At 46.2% G+C, this 14,467-nt stretch overlaps 1 protein-coding gene across 1 annotated transcript in view; it reads left to right on the top strand.

Annotated features, from left to right (window-relative positions):
• The window catches only part of YWHAG (tyrosine 3-monooxygenase/tryptophan 5-monooxygenase activation protein gamma), a 76,027-nt gene that overhangs the window by 43,831 nt on the left and 17,729 nt on the right, over positions 1–14,467 (top strand). The window lies entirely within an intron of this gene.

A 14,467-nucleotide genomic window follows, 5' to 3' on the forward strand; every position in this document is an offset into this window, starting at 1 on the left:
TCAATAATATAATCAAACTTATCACATGAATAAAACAGATGGATTGTCCAGTTCAGAGAACAGCCTGTATGGAGGAGGACAAGCTTCTGTCTATGATCTTGCCTGATCACAAACACCTATAAAAAAAACAAAAAGAGAAACGCCAGCTCCATAGCATAATACTGTAAAATAGGAAATATCTATTTAAACATGGAGTAGTCACAAGGATCTATACTCACATGGTGGGTAAAAAAACCACAATCGATTGTGACAATCTGTGTCTGCAGATGGACGCCGGTGTATGGACAGACCGGTACCCAGGAACATGGTGTCAAATCAACCAGATGATATAGGTAATGAATAATCAATGGTGAGTCTCTCACAGTCACCAGAGTAACTTATCAATGGAACCAGTCCCAGCTGCACCACAACATTAATCCCACCGGCTGTATATCACACTATATGCTATATGCCAGAAGTTACCTCCTCAACCGGATGTGCGACAAGTGTTCAAATGATAAAGGCTGTACTCGGCTAGCCACGAGTGATGGCGGCGCCACAAGGAGTGGAGAGGGGTAGCCGGGATGTGTGGTGCTTCCTGGAGGTGTTCCAAGCTTCAGTCCTGAACAAAAGCGTCGCCCGTCCGTGCGTCACCGCGTACTAAGCCCATACATAGTTTGGTGTCCCCCACACATACAGAAAAGTTATTTATTTAGAGAGAGAGATGTCAACAAATCACCCAAAAATCTACTCGCCAAACAAAAAAATCTACTCGCCGAACAAAAAAAAATCTACTCGCCACCTAGTCCTGCCCCCAGGCCCGCATTAAAAAAAAATTGAATAAATTCCTAGTAAGAACAACATTCCTTTTTTACATAAGTTTATTTATTGTATTACGTGTGTGTGTGTGTGTGTGTGTGTGTGTGTGTGTGTGTCTCTCTCTCTCGAATTTACAAGAAAAAAAAGCCAGATGTGAATGACTAGTTTCCTGCACCCTTTAACCAGTGCCCCCGGTTCACATCTAAAGCAGCAATCCCACCTGGGATCTTACCTGAGCCGCAGTCCCTCAATGTCCAGATACCCGCATTCCCCAATGTTATAAGTGGGAGGGGAGGTGTTCCCTACCTGTCTTCTGGGTTAGGGGGGATTCCGATGTCTCCCGTGTGAAGCTTGAGTCAGATCTGGAAAAAAGCAGTATAGGTTATTTTGGTGTAGGTATAAGGCAGTTAAGATATATAGGGTAAATAAGATATCCAGATTGAGAGGGAGACAGAGCGATTCAGGGAGACAGCGCGTGAGCGATTCAGGGAGACAGAGTGTGAGGGAGGGGGAGACAGAGCAGGAGGGAGGGGGAGACAGAGCAGGAGGGAGGGGGAGACAGAGCAGGAGGGAGGGAGACAGCGTGAGGGAGGGAGGGAGACAGCGTGAGGGAGGGAGGGAGACAGAGCGTGAGGGAGGGAGGGAGACAGAGCGCGAGCGAAGGAGACGGAGTAAGGGAGACAGAGAGAGGGAGGGAGAGAGACAGAGCGTGAGCGAGCAAGACATAGGGTGGGGGGGGTGACTGGATGATTGGGTGGGGGGGGTGTGACTGACTGGGGGGGTACTTTTGGTATCCTGCACACACACACTCTCCCATACACACACGCGTGCGTGCTCCAATCTCCCGCCCTGCGCGGGCAGCCAAGGGAGCCGGGGTCCAGGGGGAAGGAATACCCCCGCACCACAGCCATCAGCCCGCTCCCTATCCCTCCCCCACAGCCATCGGCCTGCTCCCCCCTCCCACAGCCATCGGCCTGCTCCCCCCTCACACAGCCATCGACCCGCTCCCCCCCACTCCAATCTCCTCGCCACTCCAATCTCCTCGCTCCAATCTCCAATCTTTGCGATCCCTCGCACGAAACATGTAAGAGCGAACATTTTTTGCTGTTTAATGTGCCAATAAATTTATAGTTTGCTGATCCAGAGCGGTCCCGGTCTGTTTTACTGACGTAGGCAGCTGCACCGCCTTCTTCTCTCCATTTGTTTTCGGTAAGAGCACGCCGACAGCGCCAGGATCCCACACACCAACAGTGAGTCATGCATTGATTTGTTCCGGTTTCTTCTTGCAAAGTGTTCCTCAGTGAAGAGGTTATAGAGAGGCCGTATACCACTGTATTATAGAGTGTGGATACGTGGGATTTCTCTTACATTGCGTTGTATATACGTCCCAATATTGTATTTGTGCCTGATCTTGTCTGAGTAGCGTCGCTGAGGGAAGTGGTGTTCCCATTTCTCCTGATGTACTCTCAATAATGACTAATGTTATATATATATATATACAAAATGACAAAGTGTGCAAATGATAGCCTATAACATGCAATGACAATATTAAATGGTAGATTGTGAGTAAAAAAATATATAAATGAAATAAATAATAAAAATGGTAATGTTAAAAATAAAAGAAAATGTCCATATAAAACAAAATGAAATCAAAAATCAATACTATGACTTGTAATAGGTCACAAATCTGTTTAAACTGATCCTGGCAGCCTTCGTCTTGGGCACAACAACCTCCCTTGACACAACCTAACAAAAAGAGAAGAAAAAGCGCTGTATTTTAGTTATGTTTTAAAAGGTACCGTTTCTGTGCCCAGCAATGAATGTATTAACATGCATATATATATATGTTGAGTAAGGAAATTAACATTATAGCCAGGAGATGACACTTGGGGTGTGTAATCCTGGGCTTTTGTAATGTGTAGCAGAAAACCTCTGAGCTTCAAAGAAATAGATGTTAAACTTTTTGTTCACAGGCAGGTGTGAGGTAGACTGAGTTGCATTCATTAAGGAAGCAGGGTGTCATATGCTAAGTAGCAAGTGGCCAGGTGGGAGAAGATGACATTTCTGTTGCACATGCTCTTAGTAGACCAGGAAGCAACTTTTGCACATTCTACAAACTCCTGGCAGAACGGGGATTGGGGGGGTTAAGTGTTCCCACAGAAGGGATTGGGTGTGTGTTAGGTATAGGACCCTTAACCCTATACAGATGCCTGCACCCCATTCCCAGTTAGATTCACCTGATGTAACAACGATTTGACCAAGTTCCAGCGTCTGCGGTTCCGGAGTGTAAGGGGTTAATATCGTAACTAAGGATCATTCCCCTCTTCTGGAATTTGTTAGAGCTAAGGGTTCCCGAACGAACCCTGTAAGGATTCAACAAACTTTCTGTTGGCTGAGATATAGGGTTGGCAAGTTGCGCCCCAAAGCCGGGAACTGCTACACGGACCATTTTGTGCACCCACTTGCAGGGGTGCCCAGGGACTTTGTTTCGTTCCAAGGACAATTGATTTTGTTTCCCCATCCCAGTAAGTGTTTTATTGAGTGTAATTGTGCAAGTATTGTGTGTTTGTCTTAAAAGGAAATAAATGACAATTTATTTTACTCATCTTGTGTGCTCAATCAAGAATCCCGGTATTAATGTGTAGATAAGACCTGGTCTACCGTGACATCTCCCCCCAGGGATAAGGGGGCGAGAGTAATGCTTTGTATCAGCTGTATAAGCCATGTAACAGGGTTCCCCTGTGTCATTGCTGGCTGCAAGCCTGTAAATGTGTTAGAATTGTCTGTGTCCCGCTAGGTATAAGGGGACCACATTAATACCCGGATTCACATTGTATATGTCTTCCCCAGTTATGTATCAGTTATAAGCATTGCCAGAGTTCCACTGCCAACCACAGAAAGGAAAAAAGTTTTAAAAGTCTGCAGTCTTTTGAGTAATGCATAAGCAGTGAGGTAACTGACTGGGAGCGTCCTAGAGCGCTGAGTTTTGAGGTGGGTGTTGCTGGGGTAAAACCATTGAAATGGTTATCACACAATTTTTATAAAACCTTATAAATATTGATGAATTAAAGTTACCCTAGTTTAACTGTTTTAACGTTATAGACATAAAGGGATTTTCATTCAGGCCAGAACAGGAGGTGACACTTAGAGTATAAGTACCAGGTTTTAGAATGCATGGCAGGAAATCCCACTGAGTAAGCAATGCATAATTAGACTCCGGTTTCTAAAGCCACCCTGCTGATTTGGTGCCCCTGTGCTGGTAGTTCAAAGAAACTGACACTGTCGAATGGGAGGGGTAAATAGTTTTCCCTGACACATTGTCTGCCTTTCCCCTGACACCTAGACATATGTCACCAGGGTTGTGGGCTTGGATAAGTATGCTAAGCGGCTTAAGGGCGAAGTTCACACATGCTCGCAGCATACCTTGAAGCCTCTGCCAGGCTCCCTGAAGTATGGGCGAACCTTGCCAATAGGTGGGATGTTTTGTTCCCACGCTGCGATTGGTTGCACAGTGTGAAGATAGGACTTGTGAGGTTTTAAAAGTCTGCAGTCAGTCAGGAGGTAGATTCAACATACTGTAAAAAGATTAACCTGAGATTCCATCTAAGATCTTTCCTGTAACCAAGTGTATTTTCGTATTTTGTAAATTAAGCTGTATATGTTCATTGTGTGAATAAATTACAATTTATTTTCTCACGTTTTGCTCAAATGATCCGGGTATTTTTGTGTTAAAAGCATTGGTCTCCCGTGACATGGGGGTCCTAGTACTGTGGTATCCCTCGGTTATTCTACTCACAACTTTAGCCCAAGCTGAAAACTGTCTATCCTTTAACCGGTTTGTGCAAATATTTTTACTTGGTTCAGCTTTATTTTATAAACTTACCTTGTGTGGAACTGTATGAAAAGCCTTTACAAAATCTTAGTAGACCAACATCAACTGAATTACCCATGTCTAAATTCCTGCTTACCTCCTCAAAGAAATTAAGGTACGTTTGGCATGACCTATCCTTCATAAATACATGATGCTATTACTTATTTTATTTTCCATTAGGTAATCCAGAATATTATCCCGTACTAGACCTTCAAGTAGTTTCCCCACTATTTGAAGTCTGGCTTACAGGTCTGTAATTCCCCAGTCGGGATCAAGCTCCCTTTTTAAATTTAGCACCACATCTGCTTTACAGCAATCTTGTGGTACTGAGCCTGTTAAAATGAAGTCCTTGAATATTAACTGTAATGGTTTGGCTATTACTAAACTTAGTTCCTTAAGAACTCTTGGATGTATGCCATCGGGGCCAGGCACCTTGTTCGCTTTAATTTTATCACGCTGCCTATGGACTTCTTCCTTTAATGAGATCTAGATCACGTGGTTGGTTCCTCGATAATTTGGATTGTGTATTTGTCTTTAAACACCCCAAAAACCTGCACAAGATTTTCCAGGAGGGCGCAGTGCTTACAGAGGCCCTGTGCTCTTCCCCGAAGGTAATTAAATGTCGGGCGACCGCACGAGTCCTGTGTAACTTCCCTTACCTTGGCTTCCTGCGACGCGTCATGGCAATGTGGCGTCACATGACCCACGGCGTCATTTGACACTGGAGCCAAGGTAAGGGGGCGGGCGTGTGAGCAGGGAGTTATAGCATGCAGGGGGAAATGTTGGCACACCGTGATCTCCAATTGCAAAAGTATTTTGGCTTCCTCAATCTCACAGATATTTGGTGGTTTAGAGCATATCCCTATAAACATTTTCTTTGTTTCTTTTACTTCCACTCCTAATTTCTATCCACAAGGTCTCTACATTTTCATAATTCCTTTCATAAACATCTTCACTTTATAATAGGTTTTAGATCCGGTTTAACATATAACCATGCTCCACCTCCTCTCCTATTTGTTCTATCCTTCTGCTCTTAATGAACTGCCCAGTCATGAGTTTCATCCCACCATGTTTCAATAATGCCTATGATATCCTACTTCTCCCTTGAATTCAAACTCACCCATTTTATCTGTCAGGCTTCTTACATTAGCAAGCATGCATTTACATTTTTAGTTTTTTTGTCCTTTTTTTCTTATTTGCTTCTGCCTTTCTAGTCGAATTAGATTCAGTGTTTAGAAAGTTTTCTAGTATTATATTTAATATGGGTGTCTCCCACTTGCCCCCATTCTACCTCCATGACCCCTTGCTATTTCCCTATCCTGTTTAGTTCATCTGTATCTTGTCGCACCTTCGTCCTAGTTTAAAATTGTATGCAACCTTTTTAACATTCTTCCCCATAGCACAGAAGATCCCTCTTCATTGGGGTGCAATCCATCCCTACCATAAAGATACAGTAGAACCTCTCGGAAAAAGAGTTCCAATGTTCTAAAAAACTCAAATCCTCCTTCCTACACCACTTTCTTAGCCGTGCATTAACCTCATTAATCTCCAACCGTCTCTATGGGGTAGAGCATGGCACGAGTAGTAATTCAGAAAATATTAACGTGGAGGTCCTTGCCTTAAACTTACGGCCTAGATCCCAGAATTTATTTTTTATGACCCTCCATCTTTCTCTAACTTTGTCATTGGAGCCAGCATGTGCCAAGACTGCCGGGTCAGTCCCAGACCCTCAACAATTGGTCTACACGATCCGCAATGTGCCAAACTCGAGACCCCGGGAGACAATAAAAGTTTAGGTTCATGCGGTCACAGCAACAGATTTGCCTCATCTACCCTCCTAATAATGGAGTCCCCTACCTCCACAATCTTTCTTGGCTTGCATATCCTGAGTCCCCTCTGTGCTTGAGGAAGTATTCCCCTGGCTGTTAGAGGAGTCCGTCTCCCCTAGCCTTGTCATTCCTTCCCTGATACTCCCTCTTCACTAAATCTGGCAAATCTATAGGGATGGTTAAGCTCAGAACTGGCATGCCTCTTCCCCCTGCTTCCTCTTAACTGTTACCTAGCCACCTACCTGTTTTTCACTTGCAACCCCTCCCTCAGCACCACTATCTTCAGCCATGGCCTATTCCATAAGCACTAAACTCCATTCAATATTGTCAGTGTCCTTCAATATTGCAAATTGCCTCTTCAGAACAGCAATCTGAGACCCCAAAGAAACCACCTGCTCAAACTTTCCACAGCAGTATGCTCCCTGGAACAGCTGCTCCAAGTGCACATATATGTGGCAAAATGTGCATTGAGTGGCATTCTCAAGCGAGCTAATGTAGTGTACTTCAATATACTATAATTTTGTTTTACCCTTTCCTTGTTCCCACTCCTTCTCTATTGAGAGTTAGTTCCCCGCGCCACCGGGGATCTGAGTTGGAGAATTCTTCATAGTGCACTGAACATGAGAGTACCTTGCCCATTTCACGGACTCCCCAGCCACATGCCCATTTTGTGGCACAAGGGAGCCAGTGTTCTACATTTATTTTTCTTGCACCAGACTGCAGCCCCTCTTGTCATTCTTGATGGGCCTCCTCCTGCGGTTCTGGTTATTCTTATCCCCACACCTTTTTATTTTTGGGCGCCCAGTATCCCGGATCACTGGGGCCAGGGACCTCCTCACCAACCTGCTCCACGCATTAGCCAAGCTGGCTATATATTTCCAGGAAGCAGTGTTTGACTGGGGAGGAATCCCTATCCTGCCAGGCTCTGTTACTGGTGCGCTCCCGTATCTGAGTAGAGTTCATCCACGCGATGGCCACTGGACAGGTACCTACATTTACCTCCCAGTGGGCTTGAAGCGGGGTGCTCTGCTCGGTATCTCCCGATGGTTTTTTATCTTTTATGCTCCACCTCCTCCTTTAGTGCACTGTTTTTCATATTTTACAGTTGCACTAGTTTCTGACCTATGTTTATTTTAGTTTGAGCCTTTCCTTTTCTGGTTGGTCTCTTGGCCAACCAGATGTCGTATTAACTGATTGGCTGGTAATCACTTTAAGGCTTACATATTCTGGTTTTAACTCCACACTTGATACAAACAGTACTTGAAATCAAACAGTAATTCAGTGACACAGATTAGGACACGCAAACTCAGGATTCCATACAAGCCTCTGTTTTTTTTAAAGAGCAACACACCAACCAGGTGTTAGGTTAGCAATCAACTAACCACACCCACTGCAGGTTCAAAAAGGCAGGAGAGAAAAAAACAATTGCATCTAATGGGTCAGATGGAAACACAACCAGGACATTTTCGTCCTCTCTTTTTTTTTTTTTTGTTAAAGTGAAATTTCTTTTATATCCATTTCTAGAATCATTATACTAGCCGCATCCTTTTTTCATTCTCTTGCTTCGCCATTGCCCTCCTTTTGCCACCAATGTTTTCTCGCATTGTCTGCTTTGCTTTTACCGTTTAATTCTTTTAGCTTCCTTCTCAGGATTTCCTTCATCACTGTTATGGTGGTTCCCAGGGAGGACTCCTGTTATAACAAAGCAGCCTCATAGTGGCATGGGTGTGCCACTGTGCCAATCAATTGGTTTATTGGCATTTGTTGTATAAAATTGAATGTATTTGAAATTTGATGCTAGTTTTTGGGATTTGCAGGCAGGCTGCATATTGACTGGCATAGTGGTAACCCGTGCCCATAGGGCATGGATGTGCCATTCAATAGATAGAGGAGGTGGGGGTAGGTGCCCTGGGAGGGTGGTTTGGTCTCCCGAGTGGGTAGCAGCGAAGATGATTAAGGGATTAGTGGCCAGAAGTTGTTTTTTTTTTTTTTTTGTGCCCACTGAAGACGAGGATGGCCTTCATCCTGGATGGGGCAAGTAGAACTTTATAGTTTACTACATTATATGCTGGCTGGCTAATGTGTTATGTTTTATATGTAGTTTATTGATGTCTTGTAATGTTTGATGTCAAAGGGGGTGAGTGAAGGATGTAATTGCCCCAGGGTGGGTAGTAAGGTCTCTCTGGTAGGCAGTGGGAGGAGTTAACTATTCCATTACAATAGCGGTTACTACCACCAAGGTAATAAAGGGGTTAACCCCTCCCACTGCCCACCCCAGAAGCCTAACTACCCACCCTGGGGCAATTACCCCCTTCACTCACCCCCTCTGACCCCAATAAACCTGGTAGTCTCCCTCAACCCCTTCATTGCCTTAGCGGTTAGCCACTAAGGTAATAAAGCTGCTTTTTTTTTTAACTTCAAGATTTTTTTAGGTTGTACAACTTGAACATTGTTACACAGCCCATTGTTTAACATCCTTATACCCACGTAGATTTTACCCCACCAGCTCTCACCATCGCGGGTTAAAATCAATCATAATCTGTACTGGACAAACAACATTTACTCACAAGACTGTACAAACTAGACCGACATGACCAAGGACAAGACAACAACGGGTGAAGACACAAAGAGGGGGGGGGGGGCTTCCGCTGTGAGCACCGGAGTCGGCGGGCATCTGCCTACTTAGTGGTTGCTCTTTAGGTGCCACCTGCGTGATATCCTTCATGCTTCTTTTGCTATCGGGAAGGGTCCTACCTGTCTCGTAGCTGGGTTGTCGTAAGTCCTGCTTAGTCACCAGAGAACGCATCTACCGTTATTATTGCAAAATTGTACTGGTATCTATCCCGGGGATGTCTGTCTGGGCAATCCAAGGAGCCCATACTTTTAGAAAATTGCGGCCAGTGTCGTTGACCCAGCTCGTCAACTGTTCCATCTGGCAGACGTGCCAAATTCTATTTCGAAATTCTGGGGATTACTGGTAGATCTTGCTGTTTCCACACCGCTGCGATCTCGCACCTGGTGGCGGTCGCAAAATGTGCAACCAATTTGTGTGCCGACTTTGGCAGACCCTGGATCCGCCTGCCCACAAGGAACAGCCACGGGTCCAGGGGGATCTCCAAGTTGAGAATCTTTTGTGTCCATTCTCTAATGTCTTCCCAAATCGGGACCACCTTAGGGCAGGACCACAGCATGTGTAGTAAGTCAGCTACTTCCCCGCAATGCTTTGGGCAAAGCGAGGAGTATCCGTCGACGAATTTAGATCGTTTTAATGGGGTGTGATACCAGCGCATCAGGACCTTATATGTGTTCTCTTTTAACGTTGAACAGATGGAGCTTTTGGCTGCCGCTTGTAGAATGAGCTCCCAGTCGTCGTCCTCCAAAGTCTCCCCTAAGTCTGTCTCCCATTTTGTCATGTAGTTCAGTCGGGAGTCTTCGGGTCCATCCGGACAGACCACTTCCCGGTACAGTCTAGAGGTAAGTCCCCTTGTGTCCGTATCTCTAGAACACAGCTGCTCGAAATTAGTCCTTGCCGGCCGAATTGGGAATTTATTGTAAAATGCTCTGATCTGGAGGTAGCGGAATAGTTCGGTATTTGGTAAGCCTTTCTCTGATTTGATTTGTTCAAACGTTTTAATAAATGTACTCCCCTCCAGATCTTTCAGTCGCTTGTATCCCGACTGTATCCAATTTTTGACATGGTGGACGCCGGACATCCCCGGAGCGAAGTCCGGATTATCAAATAACGGGGTCATTAAGGAGTGTTTCGTCGTTATGTTTAAATTTGGAACTCCTCCATACCGCTAGGAGTTAACCATAGCCCGCAGCAGCATCCCCGCCGTGTCATCACATCGTTTTGGTAGCCAGATTAAGTTGTGCAATTCCATTGGTGCACAGCAGACTCTCTCCAGTGCCACCCATCTCCGCAATGACGGGTCTGAATGCCAGTGGATAATTTGGCCTAATTGCGCTGCTTTGTAATACGCCATCAAGCAAGGTACCGCTAGTCCTCCCCTAATCGTTGGCCTTGTTAGTATGCCTTTCGCAATTCGCGGGCTCTTATTGTGCCATATAAATTTCATGATTCTCGACTGTAAGGCGAGGATGTCGGCTCGCACCAAGGGTATCGGCAGGGCCTGGAACAAGTAAAGCACCCTTGGCAGGAGATTCATTTTGATACTATGAATTCTTCCGAACCAGGAAATTCCATACCCCGCCCACACCCTGAGATCCTCCCTCAGAATCTGGAAAAGTCTGGGGTAATTGGCTTTATAAAGGGAACTGTAGTCCTTAGTAATGTAAATTCCAAGATATTTGATTGAGGAGGCTTGCCACTTGAAATTAAAGTTTAGTTCGATTAATTTTTCTACCGGTCTTGGTAGGTTAATATTGAGGGCTTCAGATTTGGTCTGGTTAATTTTGAACCCCGAAATTTGATTAAATTTTCCCAGGATCTCAAAGACATTGGGGAGAGAGGTAAGAGGTTTCGACAGTGTCAGGATGACGTCGTCTGCGTATAGCGCCACCTTGTGAGACTGGTCCCCTATATCTATCCCTGCTATATCTGGGCTTAGGCGGATATGCGCCGCCAGGGGTTCTATGCATAGGGCAAACAGCAACGGGGACAGGGGACACCCATGTCGCCTCCCACTACAGATCGTAAATTGTTCTGAGGGGTAGCCCTGATGGCGCACCCTCGCCGTGGAGCCGTTATATAGGACCAGGATGGCCTCCAGCATACGTCCGTCGAAACCAAATGCCCCTAGAGTTGCTCTCAGATGGGTCCAGTCTATCCTATCGAAGGCTTTCTCTGCATCCAGACTTAGTATCATAGACGGGATATTCTTTTTGTTGGCCAGATCAATCAAGTCTACTATCCGTCTAGTGTTGTCTGCTGCCTGCCTTCCTCCGATAAACCCCAACTGATTCGGATGGATTAACCTGGGCAGGACGATACCCACCCTGTTGGCTAGTAGTTTAGAAAAGATTTTTACGTCAGAATTGATCAGGGAAATGGGTTGGTAGCTCTTGCAGTCTACTGGGTCCTTGCCTGGTTTGTGGATCAGGGAGATTGAGGCCTGGAGCATTTGAGTTGGGAAGGAGCCCCCTGCGAGGATTTCATTAAATAATTTCAAGAGCTGTGGCGCTAGTATTTTAAGATATTTTTTGTAGTATAAATTTGAAAAGCCATCTGGCCCAGGGGCCTTGGCTGGTTTGAGGGATTTTATTACCTCGGTTATCTCCTCGATGGTGAAGTCTCCCTGTAGTGTCTCCCTCTCCATTCTACCCAATTTGGGAAGGCGTACCTCTTTGAGGAATTTCTTTAATTTCTCTCCTGTTTTTTGTGTGTGGCTGACCTTTATCTCCGTCGTAGAGAATCTCGTAGTACTGTTTAAATTCCTCTACTATTCGTCTAGGATTGGAGGTAAGGTCCCCCCCCTTCGTTCGTATTGAGGCAATACTATAATTAGGTAGTCTGTTACGTAATTTGTTGGCAAGTAAGGTATCTGGCTTGTTGGCTTTATCGTAGAACTTTCGCTTAGACCAGGCCAACTCCCTCTCGGCCCTGGAGGTTAGCAACAAATTAAGTTTCATTTTAGTGTCAGAGAGCTCCTTTAGGGTGTCTCCCTGTTTATTGACTATGTGAAGTGCGGAGAGATGTGCTAGTCTCTCTCGTAATTCTTTTATCTGAGCCTCCTTTGCTCTTTTTGTTTTTGCTGCTAGATTCATTAGGAGTCCCCTCAGGGTCGCCTTATGGGCTTCCCAGAGCATGGAGTGTGAAGACACACACTCCCGGTATTAAGCTCAAAATATTCCTTGATTCTATCTCCTATTTCCTGCTCTGATATTGGATTTTTTAACAGCAGCTCATTTAATTTCCAGTTCGCCCCGGGCCTGTCCAGCGACCGTAATGTGCACCGCAGCTCAATTGGTGCGTGGTCCGACCATGAAATATCATGTATCCCAGAGTGGGAGACCACGGGAACCGCCTTATGAGAGATCAGGAAGTAATCTATCCTGCTGTATCTGTCGTGAGGGTGCGAATAGAAGGTGTATGCTCTCGTCGTAGGGTGTTGCTCCCTCCATATATCAAGCAACTGACAGTCTCTTAATCCTTTTATATTGTGTTTAGTACGTCATGTTTCTGTGGTTGGTTAGTCCCCGTGCATCTGTCCAGGTCTGGGTCTAGGGTTCGATTAAGATCGCCTGCTAGTATTACACAGCCTTGTGCTAACTTATGTAGCTTGTCGAAGAATTTCGTGAAAAACTGCGGGGTTTGTTCACACGGGGCATAAATAGAGACTAAAGTGACTTCTTGATTGTGGATCGTCCCCGTGACTATAACGTAGCGCCCGTCAATGTCTATATGGGTCTTTACCACCTGGAAGGGTAGTCTGTTGTGGACTAATATGGCCACTCCCCTTTTCTTAATCGCGGCAGAGGCTAGGAAGACTGTTCTAAAGTGTTTGTCTAGATATTTCAGGTGATTGAGTTGGGAGAACTGTGTTTCCTGAATGAAAACAATATCCGCTTTTTTGCGGACGTAATCCCGGAAAGCAATCCTACGTTTAATGGGGTTGTTAAATCCTTTAACATTATGCGATATAGATCAACTCGTTACTCATCTGGATGGTGGGGCGAACCTGCGTCGTAAGAGCAGCGGTGCTTTCAGCTCTACCGCTAACCTCCGGTACGGGTCTCTGTCTGCGCTTGGAAACCCTCGGATCTCCTTATCTGGTGATACCTGCGGACTAGGAGGAAACATAAGGGAAACCGGGGGGGAGACACAGATACATCCACACACAAAACCCACATTTAATGTCCTTAGAACCGTGGCCCCGCCATCTTGGTTCCAAGTCCATCGCCTTTGGGATCTGGGAAACCGCTGCGGGGCTCCCACCTCCATCGCTCCTCCCCCACATCCCCACCTCTTCCCAAAGGACTTTGCTGGATCTTCCCAACTCCAGCCCCTGGCCCATGTGGACCGCAGAGCAGGCACGGCTCCTGTAGCCCCTGCCCCGCTCTTAACTGTATCAAACTACTTAAACCTCTATAACTTATAACTTCTATGCTAACCATTACTTAGTGCTACTCCTAGCCTCCTGGTCAGGGTTTTATGGCTTCCCCCGCCTCATAGCCCCTCTTCTATGTTGAACGCAATGCCCTTCCGTATACAAGCCCCCCTCCCCATGGGCTCCTGTCCCCCTCCTCGCTGCCGCCACTCTTCCTGTCATATGGCGGTTTGGCTCCTGCTTTATCCCCCATCTCTGGTAAGCCCATCTACCTGGTTTCTGCCCCTCTCGCGGTGCTCTTCCGTCTGCTCCCTTCCTCCGCTCCCCATCTCCCTCCTGGCCCTCATCTTTCCTACACACACCCCTGCTTAATCACTTACTATATTCCCTTCCCTTTACAAGCTGTACCTTCCTCTACTTCCCGCCGTCTTCCTTTCACTTGCTGTTCCCTTCCTCTCGTTGCTGCTGAACTTTCTTCTACCCGCTCTTGCCAGCTCTCCATGGGTCCTGCGGCTGCAGCGGTGGACTCCTCCCTCGTCGCTGCTCTGTGACGTCCGCTACCAGCCAATCTGCCCCAACCAAGATTTCCGCCCGATCACTTCCGCTGCTGGTCCCCGGACATCCGGCCGCCGTCATTTTGAGATCGTCTTTCCTCCAGAGCGGATGCGTTCGCGCTCACCTCCTAGCTCGCGTGGGCTTCCTGCTCCTGCCTTCCAGCATGGGTCTCTAGCTCCCTCGTGGCTGCCACCATCTTTGGGCCTCGTGTTACGGACTCCCAGGTAAGTAAATCTTATTTTGCAGGCATCGCCGAGGAGGTTTTCTCACCAAAGAATTTTCTTCCGTGGGATCAAATCTTTGGGGGTCCCCCATATTTATTTACTTCGGCTCCCTACGGGCTTGTTACCCTCTCGGCTATGTTTAACTTGAGCTGAGAAGGGGTTGTAGCACAGCAACGTGAA

The sequence above is a fragment of the Ascaphus truei genome, chromosome 3, assembly GCF_040206685.1.
Source record: "Ascaphus truei isolate aAscTru1 chromosome 3, aAscTru1.hap1, whole genome shotgun sequence".
In the NCBI taxonomy this organism is placed as follows: domain Eukaryota; kingdom Metazoa; phylum Chordata; class Amphibia; order Anura; family Ascaphidae; genus Ascaphus; species Ascaphus truei.